Source organism: Anastrepha ludens, chromosome 6 (genome assembly GCF_028408465.1).
Source record: "Anastrepha ludens isolate Willacy chromosome 6, idAnaLude1.1, whole genome shotgun sequence".
Lineage (NCBI taxonomy): Eukaryota > Metazoa > Arthropoda > Insecta > Diptera > Tephritidae > Anastrepha > Anastrepha ludens.
Window position 1 is genome coordinate 50,706,369 of NC_071502.1, and position 21,397 is coordinate 50,727,765.

The window sequence follows — 21,397 nt, forward strand, 5'->3', positions numbered from 1 at the left end:
GCTAAAGCGGAAAAAAGTACTAACAGGGCGGAAATTATCAGTTTATGGAAGACAAAAGAGTACAAGTCAAATGAGGTGACAGACAATTTGGCCACAAAAACTTACCTGTTGAGGAAGTTGGTGTTACGAAGTGTTCTGGCGTTGACATTTTGAGGTTGGCGTGGTGATGAAGTAGCGGTGAAACGGTGATGCCGTCAAAGTCACTTATGTTGGGGCGCCGCTGATTATTTCTTTGAATGCATTGTATTTACGATGTTTTAGTTTTTTGGCGTTTTCCACATAATCTATAATCCATATAATTTTAGCCTTCGTTTTCTATTCTACGATTAACTGTGACTGGCCTAACAACTCACAACTGGCACAACTTAAAGCAAGTCTAGTTGATTGTACAACTATCGAAGCTATTTTTATTACTATTTGGTATTACTTTATTTCTTTTTTGAAGTAACCCTTTTTCACTATTTTGAATATTTAAAATTTTCCATTAATATATTTTCTTTTGTTTTTGCATTTTATACCACCTTCTAAGTGACTACTTTTAACCGCCCACTACTGTTGCTTACTAAAACTATAACTAGACTCATTTCTTAGAAAACTTGTTGACACATTGCATGCCACCATGCGTCATATTGTTGGCGGACAGCTAGTCCAACCACGCGTTCGTCACTTTTACTTCAGTCGCACCTTTCATGGTTTTTCTTTGCTTCACCATCTAATTGTTGGCCTAACTATTATCACGATTTCTGTGTTGTTTTGATTTAGCCTTTCAGTTTGATGTGTTGTCATCACGCGATAATTACCACTCATAGCGATATTTTTTGCCTTTGAGCTACTACGCTGTTATTTCTTTCGTTTTCACGTTCACTTTGTTTTTGTGTTTGCTTGCGTGTTCTGAAGACAAACACTCATTGCATTTCCACCCTCTTCTTAGTATGCAAATATTTGTTTTTGTTGTCACCTAAGTATGTCAGTTCCGCTTTTTTCACCTTTGACTTTGCGTACGTTGCTGAACTTTATAATGGCTGTGAATGCTTTTCTGCTGCTGGTCGTTTATTAAACCTGGTGTGCCTTGATAGAACTGCAAGGTGTAAATGCGAGTTCTTATTGCTCCTTCTTGAAATTTAAGAACATTTTAATAGACTGGTAATATGGAGCTTTCAATTTGTTGATTGGAGTATTTCATTACTGTAAATAAATAAAAAAAAATTGTGGCTAGTTTGCTGGAATTAATTTTTTTGAAATTATCTATACTGCGAGTATAATAAAATTTTTGAGCTTACGTATCTGTATATCAGATATTGCAGTGAGTGTAAGGGAATATAAATAACGTTTTTAAAAATGTGCCTATTTGTAAGCGGTTATCTCCGAAATTGATGAACCGACCTCGCCGGAAGTTTCGCCTGTATTTATAAAAGTAAAATGATTAGGTCATAGGCTTATTTTTATTCTGAAAATATCACTCACCAGATGGCGCTGTTGTACTATAAATTATTTATAAATAGCTGATTTGGCTCAAGTTCAAAACGTATAGAAACTAAGAGAAAACAAATACTTTTTCATAAAAAATTGACGCGCTAGGTGTCACGGCTAAGAAGCTGGAGATAACCTCAATGTGTGCTCTCGTTTGTGTTACTGAAGTGCTTCGAACCACTCTTACTCTACCAATTACCGTAATACCAAATAAGATAACCTTGGCCATCTCAGGCATAACTACGGCTGCGCGATCAAAAATAATACTGAGCATCTAGCTAGCTAGCGATAAGCTTCTTAAGCTGATCCCTAGAAGCTTTGAGTTGACCCGCATTGTGGTAGCGTAACCTTTTCCATTCATATCTCCTCAAGGGAAGAGTGGACGAGGCACAGTACGAGATTTATTTTATTATCTTGAGATGGGCCCTGGTGAACCTATTGAACCTGGAGAGCTCGAAGTAATTTCGAAAGGCTGGAGGAGAAGTATTCTGCCAGGAGCTCCCCATCAAGCAAATGTTCGGACTACCACCGGACCACTGCAGCGTGATCCAAGCGGATGTAGCAATAATCAATCAAACAGTTAATTGGCTGCTCACTTGTGCAACAACTGTAAAGGAAGTAAATCTTTACTTCGACAGTCAGGCGTCAATTAGGGTCTCGGATGCGTTGGTAGTGAGCTCAAAACCACATCGGAAAACTTTGAAATTAAGCTCATATGGGTACATGCTCACGTAGCCATTACAGAAAAGTGCTCGGTGGATGAACTACCTGGATAGGTGATTTATGAAGTGGTTTTCAAGCGGAACGATAAGATTGGGACTCCATTCACTACCTGTGGTCTGCGCCTCGCGTCAACTCAGCGAGGAGTGAGGAAGTACACCAATCTGTAAGGTCGCGAGATCCTTCTGGCCACGGGTGGATCAGAGGGGCTCAAGAGAACTTCTAAGGCTAAAAAAGCCCCATCTCTCGAATTTTGTGGGTATTATTTCTAGATGTTGTCCGCCAGATATTGGTGAGTCTTCACATTATCTCGAATGTTTTTTGTAACAAACGGCTAGAGCATGACATGGAATCATCTCCCCTTAGTTGCCTTGCTCTCCCAGAGCTAAGGACTTAGGTATCTCAGCTGTCACTTCTTTGCTATACCTGTGGATAAACCTGGTTTAAATATTACTCGTCTGAGAAATTTAATGAGAATTTAAGAATCGTTGATATTGCAGAAAGCTGCAAGCAGTACAAAATAGCAAATAGATTCTGTATCTTTACCACAATGTTGAAGCTGCAATTTTGTTTGCTTTTAATTGAACTTCGTGGAGTGTATTTTTGCAAGTATTCTACATAAATTTTTGCAAAGTAAAAGTTTCACAGTATCAACTAACAAATTTAAATTTGCTTTACTTTTTACCAGGCCACCTGAAATGATGAGCAGCTTCATTAATCCTAAGCCTTTTTAATCCTAAGGAAAAAATACTTTCAAGCATTTCAGCCATTTAAAATATTTCACTTCCTTCCATCTGATTCACGTACCCTCACACGCTGTATTATGTGCGCAAAATTTATAGCCAGAGGCAATTTAAATAGCACTTAATATAATAGTTGAATTGGTCAATTGAATTTGTGTGCGCCACATGGGCATAATTGAGCACACAAGCAAAATCAATAAGCGCCAATACATATACATACGCACTCCCAGCAAATAAACACGTGCAGGGTCTAATTTAAGCAACTGCGTAAACACAAAATTCGCCGCCTCATTTGGTAAAGTCCCTTTTGATTGCTTGAAAGTAATTTATTTTACAATTTTACTATAAATAAAATAACATAAAACAACAAAAATATTTTTATAAACTTTAAAGCTCAAAAAATCGAACTGTGGATTTTGTTCGATAATTTTTTTTAATGCACCGCACATTAAAGTTTACTAAGTTATTGACTGAATAGACTCTGAGATGTGAGTAAAAGACGTTTCCTAAAAATTGCGAGTTTTCGCACCAACAACAATTTTGACTGACAGCATCAAATCAGGAAAGAAATATTGGCTAATTTGTCCTATAAATATTTTCCAGCTCCTCATAAAAAACCAGTTGCCGTTCGGAGTCGGCTTAAAAGTTGTAGGTCGCTCCCACATCAAGACGCACGCCAAAAATAGGAGGAGAAGCTTGGCCATCTAACAGAAGTGTACGTGCCATTATTTATTTATTTTTCCGTGTTGTTTAGAAATACTAGTGGTGCCGGAGTTTTAGTATTTTTAAATCCTAAAAATCTTGGCATTGTTTCCCTGCAATCTCGGGATTTTCAGGATTCGTAAATCTTATGAAACGTATGATTTGTAATCAGGAAAACCCATATTTAAAGCAATAAAATCAATCAACTTTGTTTTAGTTTGAAAATTTTTGTTTTTGTTTTTTGTCGGTAGGTAGAAAGGTCAGATGGCAAGAGTACCACAGATACACTTCAAGTAGCACTTACGTGCAGTTTTGAAACCATAATGTGGACCATTAGTTGCGAAAAAAAGTTAGGGAAGAGAAAACCATCTAGAGCCATCCAGTGCTGTTGATGTAGTGGAGGAGAGAAAAGGGATCTATGCTGGAGTATTTCCTCAAGTCTTCCTCAAAGGGCACGCTAAGGAATCCCAAGCGCCTACCCGGTCATTTGCAGAGAAAGTATCATTCCCATATTCCTTATTCTAACATAAATAAATATGTACTAAGTCCTACTACTTTCCGCTTATTGAGCAAAAAATGTACGAGATTTTTGAACTTTTTTCAACCACAAAGTACAATTGCATAGATCAATGATTTGTATCATCATCAATTAGAGTGCAAATAGAACTATTTTCCTTGGTTCTGTACAAGGTACGGCACTCGAAGTGTAACCAATTAAAAAGGCCATAAATTTAGTTTGGAAACTTACTTTCATTCAATTCAAAGTAAAAAATGTATGAAAATAATACAAAATTAAGAATTAATTTGCCGTCCAACTTTTGCCTTGACTATGGCCTTGAGATGGTCCAGAAGTGAATCGCCGCCCGAATGTGACTTGCAGACATTTTGACCCACTCGCCGCTAAAATTTTTTTTCAGAGCCTCGAAATGGGTGAATCTTTTAGCTCGGACGCTTGCTCTCCAAAATAGCCCAAAGGGAATAATCCATCGGACTCGCGTCTGGTGAATTTGAGAGCCCTTGTGTCGACGCTTTGAAGTTCGTTTTTTCTTAGCCATTCTTAGTTCACTCGAGCTTTGTTAGACGGTGTCGAGTCCTGTTGAAACGTCCATGGTCTGCCACAGAAATGGTTTTCTGCCCACGGCTTCAAAGCAACCTCCAGAATTCTTTTCCGATAATACTTCGCATTTACCTTGATGCCAGGTTCAAAGAGAACGATTGGAGAGCGCCCATCTGCAGTTAGAGTGGCCCAAACCATTACCTGTGACAGGTGCTGGCTCCTGGTGGCCAATCGTATGAACGATCGGTCAAATAAACCCTATCGTTTTGGGAGTTTACGAGTTTGCTGAATTTGAAAAATTTTCTCGTCAGAAAACACATTCTTCGGATATTTACCGTTTTCGGCCAAGTGAAGCAACTCCTTCGCTCTCTCAAGTCTGACTTGTAGCTGCTTTGGCGTGAGATGATGAGCCTTTTGGATCTTGTAAGGCTTGACTCTGAGATAATTTTTCAGTATGCGGCGGATGATACGGTCAGACATTTTCAATTCTCTCGCCATTTGATTAACATGTCGGGGATTTCGCTCAAGTCGCTTCTACACTTTTTGAACCTTTTCATTTTTATGTAACTCTTGTTACAATCAGCAGCTATATACCAAATGAGAGAAGACTGCTTAATTCACCAAAAATCAACGCCCATTATTTATTATAGTGCTCACAAAGCTGGTGTCGATTGAATGGATCAAATGACCACAAATTTCTCATCAAAACGGCCTACTAGTTGATGGACCTTTGCTTTATTTTTCAACATCTTGGATTTTATGGCATTAGCAACGTTTCTTATTTGCGAGAAAGTTAATGGGCTTAGAAAAAGTGATGGGAGGAAACATTTTTTGATCACTTTATCGAACACAATGACACTTGCAAACATCAAGAATCGTATGAATAATCCAGCCATTATTTCTCAATTCACTACTCGTGAGGCTATGGATTCATTTTTCAACAAGCCAATCGCTTCTATCCTGGGAGTATTGTTGCCAACCAACCAACCGGAGTCGATATACTCAGATCGAAAATCTTCGTCGAAAAACTCGTTTCTATTGTATTGCATGCAATAATCCAGTATGTCAGCAGCACTCAAACATTTCTTATTCATATTTCCTTGCCTTCCACCGAATCTGCAAATAAATATCATGGCATATTTTACCATAAATTTCATTGTAATCATCATTTTTTCAAACTTCTTCGAAATGGGTCGAAATCAAGAAAAAATCACGAAATTTTTTTTTTCTCAAAACAAAATATTTTCAGCGATTATTTTTGCTTCTATAAGTAGCGCAATGCATGCCAAAACCAATGAAACGGGTTAAAAAATAAAAGTATATGCCTGCGATACTCAAAAATGAATTATAATTGTGGCGCATTTGGAACATATTCCCATACGAATGCATGTAAATACATAGAGGTCCAGGCAGACCTGATGGTGTAACTTTTAAAGCTCTTTTTTTCGTCTACTTCGAGAATGCTTTTTAAAAAGTATTATCCATACATCGATAGAAAATTAAATTTTGAGAAGCTACCTGGAAGCTCTAGTCATTAGCTATAATAGAAATATGTTAAACTCACGTACAAAGTCGAAAAAGGTCTGGCCAGACCGGGTGCTCAACGGTTGGTTAAAACCTATATGGAATCTCGGTCAAATCTCGAAACTCCCGGGATTATAAAAATCGAAAAACTTTACATCTGTAGTATGCAAGCACTTAAATGTATATTTCTAAGTTAATGTAATTTATTAAAACACGCGCGCACCGGTGCGATTCAGTGCTTAGCTTCGTACTTCCACATTTATTGGGTCATTTGCAGCACTATGTTGCATGTGCGTCCAGCGAAAATTGAGAAATTGCTAGTCAATTGGGACAATAGCTGGCGGCAACAGCTGACTTGAACAGCAATAACAACTGCACTTTATTTACAATCAAATTACAAAGGAGCAATTTTCAATTAAAACGCAGTGTATAACAGCTTTCAAGTACAAGTAAACACTCAATAAAATTGGAATTAACGTTGGAGCAGTGGGGGGAAAGGAGAAGGCAAGAAAAGTAAAATACTGAAGGTGACTACGGGAAAATGAAGATAAAAATAACGAAATTTAAATGCAACATTCTCAACACTTCCGCCGTTTGCTAGTAAGAAAACGTGCGCTTGCTGCTGTGATAGGGATTACCGTGACGCACACCACGGCGTATAAGTGACGCTCGCTCAAAAATAATTCACAGCGAAGCGGTCGTAAAACTGAAGTAATTAAATTTCTAACACATTCTAAATGCATTTTTTGAATTAAAATGCCAAATTGAATGCAAAATCTTTACAAAGCCCGTAAGCGAGTGATAAGTGTAGTTGCGTGATTGCAGCGTTTTAGAAACAACAATATTCGAAATATATAATAAGATGTTACGCAAATCGAGTAAGAGTTAAGTAAAAAAGCATGTAAACTTAAAGAGAACGAAAAATCGATAAATCTCAGTCAACTTTGCTTTTCTCTCAATTGCGAGTGCATCCAATGCGAGGCATTTGATAAGAAATCCCTTAGTGGCGCATAATTCACTTGATATTAATTTTCGTACATTTCTTATCCTAGTTATGTGCTTGTTTAGCTTCAATTGATGGTTACATAAGTGGTTAGGGGCTTGTTATTGCATTCTTTTCACTCTGACTGCTCAAATTGTATTACTTCAGCTTCAACACTTCTGACACATATTTTTCTTTTTCACGCATAGTTGAGCAAATTTGCATGAATAAATATTTTTACGTTTATTAGCGTGAAAGTTAAATACGTAAAAGAGATGATTAGGAGCAAAACAAGTAAAAAAATTTTAGTAAATATCATAGTACAAAAATGTGGAAAAGTGGAATGGAAAAGTGTTGTTATAATTTTGAAAGTACATCATGAGCAACTCATTTCTATAGAACGAAATCGTGCCTCAGTTTTTTTACAGTTTTTTTTATTTTGCTTCTGATATAAGTTCGTAGAACTGCCAATGTTCCACATGGTCAATTTTGAGCAGTACTTTGACTCCCTAACTAAAGGGTCACATTAACTCCCTAGTTTCCCTTTATGGGTTAATGTGAGCACTTTTTTATAAAAGTCTAAAAAATCGTTTTTCATAAAACATTTCAAAACTAAAATGCTCCACGAAAATAATTGTCTGACAATTTTAGAGCTGGCTACGTAAGACAAAAAATAAAAACAAACTACGAGTAAGTTGAGAAAAGTACTCATTTACCCATAAATGTATACAAATACTGCGTTGAATAACTATGACACTAGAACTTATTGAGAAGTATGGGCAATTCATGTATTTTTTTAAGTTATTATTTTATTCTCATAATTTTATCAGAACCTAGAAAACCAAATAAATCCAAGTTTCAAACTTTGTATAAATTAAAAAAGTCAATAAATCTTCAACCTTTTTAATAACTTTTTTTTGGAAAAATTACGCGCATGCTTTTTAAAGTCCATGGGATTTTTGTGTAATAAAGTGAAAGTTTGGAGTAGATCAAAATCGATTCGATTTTGACAATTTCAGCGACTTTTAAGACTGATAAATATGCCATTCTTACTTGAAATTAAAAATTTGGTAATTTTGGTCCTCTTCAAAAAAGTTTAGACACGCTGGGCTTTTGAAGTTATACTTTAAGAATTAAATAAGAGCTTTTCTGTTCAAAAAATGCTGTCGTGAAGTGCAGCTGCACCAACTCAAAAGCTTCTTTGTGTCTGCGATTAGCTTGTCTCCAAAGAAGAGGTTCCAAACCATAACGACATAAATTTGCTGATGAAACCAACATATGGGCAGCACAGTAATCGGTTAGAGGGGACGTGCTATAAATGCGTAGTAATAAGCATAACGACCAACTGACCATAACTAGTTACGGGAAATGATTTTACATATTCCATCCATTGATATACAGGTATAATATTTAATGGTATGGCGGCCAAGTCTGCTTCACCTACGGTCTTGCATTAGTTGAACTATCCGTAGAACACATGCAAAACGCATCGAAAACAGACTATCTGGTTCCGAAGATAGATAGGAAAAAAGACTATGATATAAGAATACCCACAGAAAGGATTGACAGGTCAAAGGATTCGTAGATGATAGTGGTCACCATATTTATATTGACGGCTCAGAGATGGACAATGGCACTGGATCGGGAGTGTACCTGGAACAATTATCCTTAAATTGTTCCATTAGACTCGCATAGCGGTATAGCGTCTGCGCTATAGACAAATCCGCAAAGATTTTTGTTGATAGTCAAGCAGCGATCAAGGCACTGGTCACACGATCAGCACACATCAATTCAAGATGTGTTAACGAATACAGGAGGTTTCTCTCGCTTATCCAACAACACAACACCAACGATGCTTGGATTCAACAGATCAACTACAAGCGTCCTCTCAGGGTCACTGCACTATTGGCACCCTAACTAGTAGAATAGGTGTACCTCACAATGACTTCTGCAGGAGATAAAAAAGAAATTGAGTCGATACGAGGGGTGCCTTTTATATGTCGAGATAAGAGAACCAAATTTTAATCATCGAAAATCACTCTATTGTTTTTCAAAATATTCGCCATGAAGATCTATACACTTTTGCATGCATTTGAACCAATTGTCGAAGCACTTTTGCCACTCTGAATGAGGTACCTCCAAAACATGCATTCTGAATGCCGCAACCGCTTCTTTAGGAGTCGAAAAACGTTGACCTCTCAGTTTGTTTTTTACGTACCGGAAAAGAAGTCATTCGGTGCTAAGTCATGACTATACGGCGGATGACCCATTAATTCGATGTTTTGGGTGCTCAAAAATGCAGTTGTTTGAGCCGATATGTGAGAGCTCGCTTTGTCCTGGTGAAGAGTGATCCGTCTTTGGCGATTGGTTTTCCTAATTTCTTGGAAGACAACGACAACAGGCGACCATTTGCTTGGAAGTGCTTCGTGCGCGAACAACTTTTGTTGGATTTGGCTCATCTTGAAACACCCATACAGTCGATTGCTGCTTACTTTCGGGCTCATACGCGTAAATCCATGATTCATGACCTGTCACAATGTCATAGACGTGTTTCGAAGCCCCGCGATCGTATTTTTTGAGCATTTCCTTCGACCAATCGACACGAGCCTTTTTTTGAGCGATTGACAAATTGTGTGGGATCCAACGCGAACAAATTTTTTTGACAGTCAAATGTTTATGCAATATTGAATGCCTAAGATTGTCTCAATCTCACGATAGGTCACATGACGATCTTGCAATATCAGTTCGCGCACAGCATCAATGGTTTTCGGAACAGCAACTGATTTTGGACGACCTTCACGAAATTCGTCTTGGAGTGAACTACGACCACGATTGAATTCACCATACCATCGATAAACACTGGTCCTTGATGGAGCTTCATCGCCAAAAAATGAATTAAGTTCATCCATGCAATGTTGCTGAGTTAATCCACGTTGAAAGTTGTAAAAAATAATCGCACGAAAATGTTCACGATTTAATTCCATTTTTGGACCGAGATGAATCTCTTAAGTTACTGTAAACAACACAAATAGCGCTGGTATTTCAAAACGTTCTGAGTACGTAAAAGCCAGAAAATGTCAAACTTTGCGATACAGCTATCAGTTGCCAGATTGCAACACCAGGTTTGCCAAATCCCGAAATATAAAAGGCACCCCTCGTACAACACCTCCTCTGTGAATGCCCGGCTCTTCAAAGAAGCAGTGACGAATATTTTGGACATTGTTTCTTTATTGGGTGTTTGTCCGTCCTTCTCTTTCTATTTGTGGCATATGTCTTGATGTTGTTCCATAAATAGAGGGACCTACAGCTTAAGCCTAATCCAAAGGTCAGATGGCTTTTTATGAGGAGCTTTTTCATGGCAGAAATGCACTTGGGGGTTCGCCATTGCCTGTCGAGGGGCGTCAAAAACTAAAAACTAACTAAGGCTTTTCTTTTCCATAATCTGTCCATTGATATATTTACCAGATGGAGAAAAATGTATTAAAATTTTGTTTTCGAATAACTTTTGCACTAAATAAAAAGAAAAGATTTTTGGAGATGGACATCTTTATTTTAACCTTTATGCGCTCCATTGCTTGTCTGTTTGTATAAGTACTGCAGCTATCTAGTTCACGATTTGCGTATGAAGTCATTTACAAAAATTTTAAATCTTTCGATAGCGTGATTAATTTTGCGCCACCTTGTAGCATACCTACTGCATTTATGAATAATAAATAGTGCTTTCTAAATGTACTCAGAGGCAATGAGCTTCATTTCTGAACATGATTTCTGCAGTAAAATTGAAATACATCGATTTTTTCAAAAAGCAGCGCCCCAGTAATTGTTTTGAGTAATTAAAGTTTAAGATGTATAAGAGTTTGCGTAAAGATGCCAGTCTTAAGTTAAATTCCTGCCAAATCATAATAGTGGAAATTCTGACCAGTTGTGATGTAAACGATTTCCTATTTCGTTTTGAACGCTCGCCGAGTGAGGATTGTTGCCACCGTAGTTTTAGACATTAGAACAGAATCTCACTGTAAATGTGGGTGCGCCACTCTATAGGCTATATGATATTTTTGCTTCCCAACCTTTAGCATGGCACGCTAATGCTTTACTCTATCGAATTTTGTAACAACTGCAACAGATTTGATTTTCCTAGTTATAACTCATTGAACATGAAACTGAGTCGGAAATATGGAAAAACTAATACATGGTTAATAGGCTGCCCTCAAGTCGTGTGCAAAAGGGAGATCTTCTCGCCATTCCAAAAACAAGCCGTTGGCAGATAGACTAACACGCAGATAACTAGCATAGACTGACGAGTTGTTAAGAGAACCACGAGCACACATATTCAGAATTACGTCAACAATAACCGCCCACTTGCCTTTGGGAGACCATGCCAGTAAGATGAGGTAGTCGTACAAAGGTATATGTAAAAACTGCAATGAAGAAGAATCTAAGGAAACAGTCTTCACTATCACCAAGTCTGGGCGCTTTACGACATAGAATGCTGAGCGAATCCTCAGTGGTTTACTTGAAAGAAATTGTGGAAAAGAAAATAAACGACAGATTCAAAGTCATATCAAGATGGTTCGACTAATAAAAATCACTGGGTCTAAAAGTGGTGTATCAAAATGGCATCTTTGTGCTAATTGAGTATCGGCTGTGTCACTCAGGTAACACCTCCACCACCATCACTACTACATCGCAAATAATACTAAGTAAAACAAATTAGAGATGAAAACATGTGACTTATGGGGCATAGCCATAGTACTTCATTAGTAGCTTGCATGAAACAGATAAGAAACTCAAACTACTCATGGTTCTAAATTCACTAGTTAAGAGCGGACCAGTTCGGTACAAGTAACTAAAATGTACTGTAGGGTTATAAATATAAATACAACAACGAACTGAGAATACACGCAAACATTAATTTGCATAAATTTAGAGGTGAAAGCTTTGTGGCTACGGCTTTGGTGGCGACATCGAGGTTGGCTCCCATTCAAAAACAAAAAAATGAAATTAAAAAAATAAAAACAGCAACACAATGACTAATATGCAACAACTGTTGGTTGCTTTTGAAACAAGCTCGTAATACTCGCGTTTACTGAGCATAAGGCTTGACGTTAATACACAAGTACTTAACATGAAAAAGTCCCGTAATTTGCATAAAATTATAATATTTTACAGTGCACTTAATGTCTTTGTTTAAGTAATTTTTACAAACACACGGCTCATGATCCTCCGTAAAAAATCCGACACATGGAGACACTGGCAAACATAATCCAATAAATAATAATAAACAACAAGTTGACTCTGCCTTCTGAAGTTAAACATGGCAATCATAACGGAGGGCTTTTTGGACATTTGGTAAAGTTGAACATTATTTAATGCAGGTAGGTTTTTGGAGGAACATTAGATCGAGTTTTTTTACTTATTTGCTTATTGATGAAAGTCCAATTATTATTATCACGGTGCTTTTCTTTTATTTTTATAAATATGATACTGATTCTCGATGTATTTTGTGCGGTAAACACAATTCAGGAGCCCAGACGTGAGTTTTCAAAATTCAAAAAGGCGCCTACAAAACTATCGGACTATTAAGTTGATGACCCTGGTTGAACTCTCTGATTTTGTGTCCGACATATGGAATCTGACATTTTGAATTTTGAAAATTTGATACCGGATTTGTAATCATCATCCCCAAAATCCACAGAGTGGTAATTTTTATCAGCTTAGCTCATAATAATTTGCAGTTCGATCGCACTCGTTTGACCTTAAAGGCGGTTATATGTATATATTGTGTTGGCAACTAAGTAATTGCGGATTTCACTAATAGATGGTTTCAGTTGAATTTTTAGGTTTGCAGACGTAGTACAAATGTAAAACATTTTTTGTTATTTGATAGTTGGCAATTCAGCTGTCAATCAGTAAAAAAACGCTTTTTGGTCGGTTGCGTAGTTTTCGCTTGGCGTTCTTTATTTCCGTAAAGGGACAACCGATTCGCATGCTCATAAAAAGTGATGTGCTGTTTATGGTGATGAAGGCTTAAAAGACCGGCAGTGTCAAAATTGGTTTGCCAAATTTCGTTCTAGTGATTTTTCACTCAAAGATGAGAAACCAAAGCAGCACAACACGTGAGATTGCAGAGAAGCTTCGTATATCACAAACCTGTATTGAAAATCACTTAAAACAACTTGGCTATGTTCAAAATTCGATACATGGGCTCCTCACGAACTGAAAGAAACGCATTTAACGTAACGCACCAACAGCTGCGATTTGCTAAAGAAACATAATGAAAATTATCCATTTTTAAAACGACTGATAACTGGCGATAAAAAATGAGTTGTTTACAACAAGATCAAGTGGAACAGATCGTGGAGCAGGCCAGGTGAATCAAATCGAACAACATCAAAAGCTGAAATTCAGCAAAACAAAGTTTTGTTATCAGTTTGGTGGGATTACAAAGGAATTGTCTACTTTGAACTCTTACCACCCAACCGAACGATCAATTCGGATGTCTACATTGAACAACTAACGAAATGAAACAATGCAGTTGAAGAAAAGCGGCCCGAATTGACAAATCGAAAAAGTATTGTATTCCATTATGACAATGCACGGCCACACACATCTTGGGCCACTCGGCAAAAATTATTCGATTTTGGTTGGGATGTTTTACCACATCCACCATAGAGTCCTGACCTTACACCATCTGATTACTTTTTGTTTCGATCTTTACAAAACTCGTTGAATGGTAGAAATTTCAATAATGATGATGATGCCAAATCGTACCTGATTCAGTTTTTGTCTAATAAAAACCAGAAGTTTTATGAACGTGGGGTTATGATGCTGCCTGCAAGATGGCAAAAGGTCATTCATCAAAATGGGCAATATATTGCAGAATAAAGTTATTTAGTTCCATGAAAAAATTGTCTTTGATTTTCTTAAAAAATCAGCAATTACTTAGTTGCCAACCCAATATATAATTTGGGTGTATGGACGAGCTCCTCCTCCTATCTGTGGCGTGCGTATTGGTGTTGTTCCACAAATGGAGCGGGCTACAGTTTCAAACCGACTCCAAATGGCAGACATTTTGTTTGAGGAGCATTTTGATGGTAGAAATACACTTGCAGGTTTGCCATTGCCTGCCGAGGGGCGACCGTTATTAGAAAAAAAACTTTTTCTTCATTTTGGTATTTCACCGAGATTCGATCCCACGTTCTATCTGAATCCCGAATGGTAGTCCTGCACCAATCCATTCGGATACAGCTGGCACCTCTATAATATTTTTCGATAGTTCGGTTCTATCACAGGTTCAGATTCGATAGATGAACTCCAGCTATGCGTTCTTTTTCGATAGTTCTTTAGCAATGTTCAGTTCGACGAATTATGTTCATATATATATATTATATATCATAAATTCACACTAATGTCGCTGTTTATATGCATACATGAATGCATAGGTATTTCGAAGGTAACGCCCTTCATAGGGTTTGACACAAAGCTGAAAAGATGGTAATTGGTCGGTGTAAGGTCCGGCGAATACGGCGGATTCTGAAGCACCTCCCATTCGAGCTCTTGGAGTGCGGCTTTGACGAGTTGTGCAATATTGGGTTGGCTTTTCAGTCGAATAGTTTCATTCACGCGGTGTAGCTGGGTAATGTAGAGCTCCTTGTTGACCATGACATTATTTTCATTTCCTAGCGAACCATGCCCTCCTAGTCCCACCAAACACATTTCGTGATCTTCTTTGGATGAAGAACGGGCTTCAATCTCGGCTTTGGCGTATCTCCTGGAGCCACCCACTTCATTATTTGCTTCATATCGATGTACTTGATGACAGCAGGAGGAGCTCGGCTAAACACCTAGCAGAAGTATACGCGCCAATTATTTGTTTATTTTAATTGATATTTCCTAGTATATGGCTGCGTAAAGCTCACCACTTGCGGAAATGGAAAAAGAAAAGAAGGCGAAATAATTAAGGTTCTAAATTCAACAGAAACGCGCTAGTTAGACATTGATGAATTTCAACGCATCTGTTATATCTGAGTCATTATTTATGTAGCGGTGTATGCACATGTTCAATGTTACACGGGATCTCTTATATACATAAATATGTAGTTGGGAGAAGTTGCAAATTGTTTTTGTAAATTGATACAAACCTCAACAGGACAGGCTTTGCAACTCGTACACAAAGCAATTAGTCAATAACATGTCACAGTTGATGGGTTTGTCACTATTTGACACTTCGACATAAACTTTGATGTTGTAATTTATAAGAGCTTCTTTCTAAGGAAAACGTATAGTTGAAATGCACGTACATATATTGATAGTGAACTTTGCGTACGAGTGATTGCTACTCACATCACACATATGTATGTATGTGGGCAAAAAGTAAGGTGAATTTATTTTTCAAACTTCGCGGGATTAAAATTTCGCTCTAGTTATTTTTTTTATGAATTGGCAGCACTGTTAATAACATCTGGGCCAACCTTCATCTGAATGTCATTATCAGCAAAATATTTACGCTTGTGTTTACCAAACGACCAAGAGTGCATTTTTCGATTTTTACAATGTCTGATTTGATTGAGCAGAGAAGTCCCATCAAATTTTGTTTGCGGAAAGAAATTTCGGCTGCCGAAACGTTTAGCATGTTGCAGAAGGCATTTGGTGATTCGACCATGTCGCAGAAAAATGTTTATAAGTGGTACAAAGACTTCAAAGAGGGTCGAGAACGTGTTGATGACTTGGAGCGCTCCGGACGACCATCGACGTCAACAGATGACCAACACGTCAATAAAGTGAAGGAGTTAGTGCTCAAAAATCGTCGGTTGACTATTAAAGACCTTACTGATATGATCGGAATATCAGAAGGGTCTGTGAAAACCATTTTGAAAGACCATTTGGGCCTACGAAAAGTCAAATCTCGTTTGGTACCGAAAACTCTCAATTTCTTGGAAAAAAGTCGTCGCGTTGATGAGTGTGAAACAATGCTTTCAGACTATCAGGACAAGCTCAAATGCACCATTACGGGAGATGAGACTTGGATTTATGCTTACGACCCTGAAAGAACCGACCAATCAAGCGAATATCGTGCTAAAGGCGAGGCCAGACCGAAAAGAGCACGTCAAAGTCGTTCAAAAATAAAGGTCATGATGACAGTTTTTTTTCGATTTTCGTGGTGTGGTGCACTATGAATTCCTTCCGCAACCACCGTATTCGCCTGATTTGGCTCCGTGTGACTTCTGGCTATTCCCAAAACTCAAGAGACCACTCCGGGGAACGCGTTTCGAGTCGATTGAGGAGATAAAAGCTGAATCGAAGAAGGTGCTAATGGCTATACCGAAAATGGACTATTTGGCATGTTTCGGGGATTGGAAAAATCGTTGTCATAAGTGTATTTCATCGAGAGGGGATTATTTTGAAGGGGATGAAATTGATTTACAAGAATAAATAAAGATTTTTCATTTTACAACCAAATTCACCTTACTTTTTGCCCACAGTAGTACATAATATTGGAACTCAAGTGTAAATAAACTGAGGTCCAAATTTATCACTTTAAGCCATAGATTCGGTACCCCATTGTATACCAAAAATCAAAAACTTGTAGACATGTTGTTAGCACGCCTCAGTCTTCTTTAGCCCAAACAAAGTAGAGATGTAACTAGTTTTCTTTGGTCCAAATAGCACCAGTTATGAGTATAAGCATAGGCCAATTTGGACGCCACTAAATGGTTGCCTTTCTGCCGCAATAAACTATTGATGGAGTTCTCATAGCATTAATGCGGCGTCCAAGCAAAGCACACAAATGACCAACTAATTTGTCTTATTTATGAAAACAACATTTTCCCTTTATTGTTTACACATTTTTGTTAAACAAGTTTGCTTTATCTAACACATGTAAAGCTCATATTCAGGACACATGAATACTAAATGTTTATTTTAATGTAAATGCGTGTGGCATTGTTTGCTATATTTACTTCCATGTGCACCAATGTATATATAGCTAAGGGCAATCAACTAACAACAACATGCAGGCAGTCACTTCTACTAGCCTAAAGTTTTAGAAGTAATTAGCTCCCCAACTCAGGGAAATCTGTGGTTATTTCGAAATTCGAACACGTAAAGTCACAGGAGAAGTTGGACGATGTTGAAAAGAACGACTTTGATAAATTAAGGTCCTCGCCTCATTTTAAATTTCATTTTTGGGTGTTTCTTTAAAAGCGTGTAAGATGGAAACGAAAAAAGATTTTTGTTTTCAGTATTTTATTTTTTGATCTGATATATTTCGAATAAATATTGTCTTTTGCCATACTAGATTTGTTCAAAAAGTGGTCAGCCTTCAAAAAATTGTTCAAAAAAGGTATATCGCTGGCGACACACATTCCTGGACTCAGAGGTGCCTGAAAATGTTTAGTATTTTTTCGGACCATTAAAGTAAAAAAAAGGGTCAAAAAGCGGTTTTTCATCTTTGAACGTCCGCCATTTTGTAAAACTTTATTTTTTTAAGATCGTAGTTCACACGATAACGACATTCATACTGAACAAGAACCTTTTTGTCTTCTTGACTTCAAAGTTAAAGAGAAGTTGATCAATAACCATAAGTTAGCCATCAGATAGCTGGCAGAGGACATTAAAAAGAAAAGATTTGTGGGGAAAAACTCGTGGATTATGCAACATAGATAATATACCGTTACACAGCACCCTCATTATCCGTGCAATATTTTACCAAGATCGAAACTAATACCATCCAACAGCCATCGAATTCACCTAATATGATTCCCTATGATTGAATCAAAAATTAACTACGAAGAACGAGCTTTAACAGCCAAAAGGAAGTAATGTAAAAATCGAAGACGGCTCTGATGGCTATACGTAAAATAGAGTCCCAGAAATGTTCAGGAAATGAGAGCTGGATCGAACGCTGGCATAAGTGCGTTGCAGTAGTCCTTTGAAGGCGATAATTTCACTTTTGAGGAATAAACTTATATTTCGAATTTTCTGAATATGTTTCGGGAACACTTTGATCAAGGAGGTATAGCGATTTTTACAAAAGTGGCACATTTTTTGAAGAAAAGTTTAGGAAAAAAACAAACAATATAATACAAAATCAGTCGAGATTTGTTACAGTTATGAGTATTGGCCAGCCGCCGTAGCCGAATTGGTTATGCGCGACAGTCATTCGGGAGTGCATAGGTTCGAATCTCCGTGCCTGAAACAGCAAAATTATAGAAAGAGTTTTTTCTAATAGCGGTCACGCCTCGGCAGACAATGGCAAACCATTGATTGTATTTTTGACATGAAAAAGCTCCTGACAAACAACTATTTGCGTTCGGAGTGGGCTTAAAATTGTAGGTCTCTCCATTTGCGGAACAACATCAAGCCGCCCACCACAAATAGGGGGAGGAGCTCGGCCAAACACTTAACATAAGTGTACGCGCTAATTTTTGTTTCTTTTCCTTTTTAATTAAAGTTGGCAACATGATACGCATCGGACGGAGAGATGAGGCGCCAAATTTAAGGAAGAAATATTAAGATATTTTCCCACCTTAATCCTTTCAGTATGCCATTTTTCAGGTATTAAGGTATCCCCTATATAAAAACAAAACGTTTTTAAGGGGTAACACCACTGTACACGCGTAAAATAAACACGATTTTTAAAGAATTTTTTTGTATAGAAGGAAAGGAAAAACAATCACTCTGATTTGGGAAGTTATTACTTATATACTAAAATACATAACTACAAAGTTTGATCGAAAAATTTTACAAAATGGCGGCATTGGAGACATTTTTGTAATGTGGTTTCTCTTGAAGGAGCTCCGCGGCACGCAGCACAGAGGGTGCAAATTTTAATCTGGAACAAAGAAACATTTTTTTTCTTAATCTAGATAAGAATAGCTAGAGAAACACGTAGGGGATTTAAAAAATATTTATTTTTGTGGAATTGGCAAGCATTTGAAGGAAAAAACTTTATTTTGGACTAAAAAAACGACACTTAAATAATTATAAAAATCGTTTAAATTAAGAAGGTTATTATACAGACGTAGTGAAAAACCTGATTAAAAATATTAAAAATTGTTTGAGTTATGCTGCGTGCCAATTTCAGAAAACGTGTTTTGAGAAAAACGCGTTTAAAGTTTGTAAATTTGGAGAAGTCGTTAGGTAGCAGTCACTAACGCTTGGTTAAAAGCTTAAAATATTTATGAAATAAACTTCGGTAACGTATAAAACTTTTTGTTCTGTGTTTTAAAAGGTTCAAAGAATTTTTTGAGCTTATAAAAAAAAAAAATCAATTTTTTGAAATTTCTACAGTGGTGTTACCCCTTAAATCCCTACGCTGGCCTAACTCCTTAAATAGTATACGATTTGAATTCATTGAAACTGTCACGAAAACGGAAAGGGAGATTTGCGTGTAACGCTTTATTGATTGAGGCGTGATATTTATTGAGGGTTACTCAATGGCCGCAGTACATATTTTCCTACATATTTTTGCCTAAACCAGCAACTCAATCCTGCCTAATACTTTTATGAGATTTTGGCATTTAATTGCTTTATCTTTGCTCTTGTCATAAATTCATTGTATCTTAAGATATTAAATACTTAAATATTTTATGAGACATAATCCAGCGAGAAGCTCGCAGTATATTAATCGCTATACAAACATGAACACATACATGCGTAAATTTATTTTCTCATAAGCTAAACTTTGATGTGAAGCAATCAATTATCCAACACAAGAAGATGATTCGTGAATTTAATAAAATTAATAAAGCTCATCCTTTGTGAAGACGGCGACAACGCGTTTTGATGACTTCAAATATCCAGAAAGTGGCCCAAAATGAAAATAAAAATAAATGTCTCAGCTGATGGGCGTAGAAGTACGCTTCACGCCAGAGCAAGCAAAACAATTAAGTGACAGCGGCGGCAAATAAACAATTTACTGCATACAAAATAGTGAGTGAGTAAATGTCTGTGTCATGACCAAGGATACTCGTACAACGAATGCCAAACGGACATAAATATAAATCCAAAATGAAATAAAAACGTTTTTGTTTGGCTATAGCAGTTAAAGGCGCCAGTAGACGGCGACAACAAGGTTATTGGCACTGATGACGAAATGACTGTTCTACTCGGTTTTGGCTGGCTCACATGTGCACTTGCATACCATAAATATATTTGTGTATATATACTTGTAAGTCCATTTGTACATAGCCTGTGTAGTCTGAGCACATAGGTCAAGTTTGCGCTTGTAGTCAAATAATATATTTATAAATTAATATATTTGTATATACCAGTATTGGATGTGTGTGCGTGTTGTTTACACGAACGTACGCTCGTCCTCATCGATATTTTCTCTCGGTTCTCAATTATACATGAAATGGCATACGCATGTGACTATACGCCTATGTGTATAAGCTCTTGAATTTAAGGTTGCGTATTTATTGTGTACATTCATGCATGTAAAGGGTAGGACTAATTTGAAAAAAAAAAAAAACAAATAAATAAAAAATAGAACAAATAAATACTTTACAGGTCGTATATATGGAAGAAGTTCAAGAGGAACATATTTCCATAAACATTTGTTATTATCTTTATAAGGTGCGTCGCCAAAAGAAGTTGGAGTATTGCCATCGGAATCATGAAATACCATTTAAGATTTTCGCCAAAATATTTCGAAAAGATTTTCGTAAGCTGAACCGATCTTCAAATACCTGAAAACTGTGGCTTTTTATAAATAAAATTATGTAGTGCCTAAAAAATATTTTCCTCAGATAATCACCTTAAATGCTAGAAGAGTTTAAACTTCGAAGGTTTTCTTAAGAATTTAAAAAAGAAAAAAAATAAACTATTAAAGAAATCACAGTAATGAGATTTTTGGAAATTCAGTCCATAAGTTCGTGCGTTTCTTAAAGGTGGTTTTAAAATTAATAAAAAAGATGTTTAAAATATTTACATATATATATATATAATTGGCGCGTACACCCTTTTTGGGTGTTTGGCCGAGCACCTCCGCCTATTTGAAGTATGCGTCTTGATGTTTTTCCACAAATGGAGGGACCTACAGTTTTAAGCCGACTCCGAACGGCAGATATTTTATGAGGAGCTTTTTCATGGCAGAAAAAAATTGTTTGTCTTTGGATCCAAAATACGCTTCGATATCCCTTTTCATAGCTTCTTTTGAGGAGTAGTTCTTGTTACTCATATGGAATTAAAGTCCAC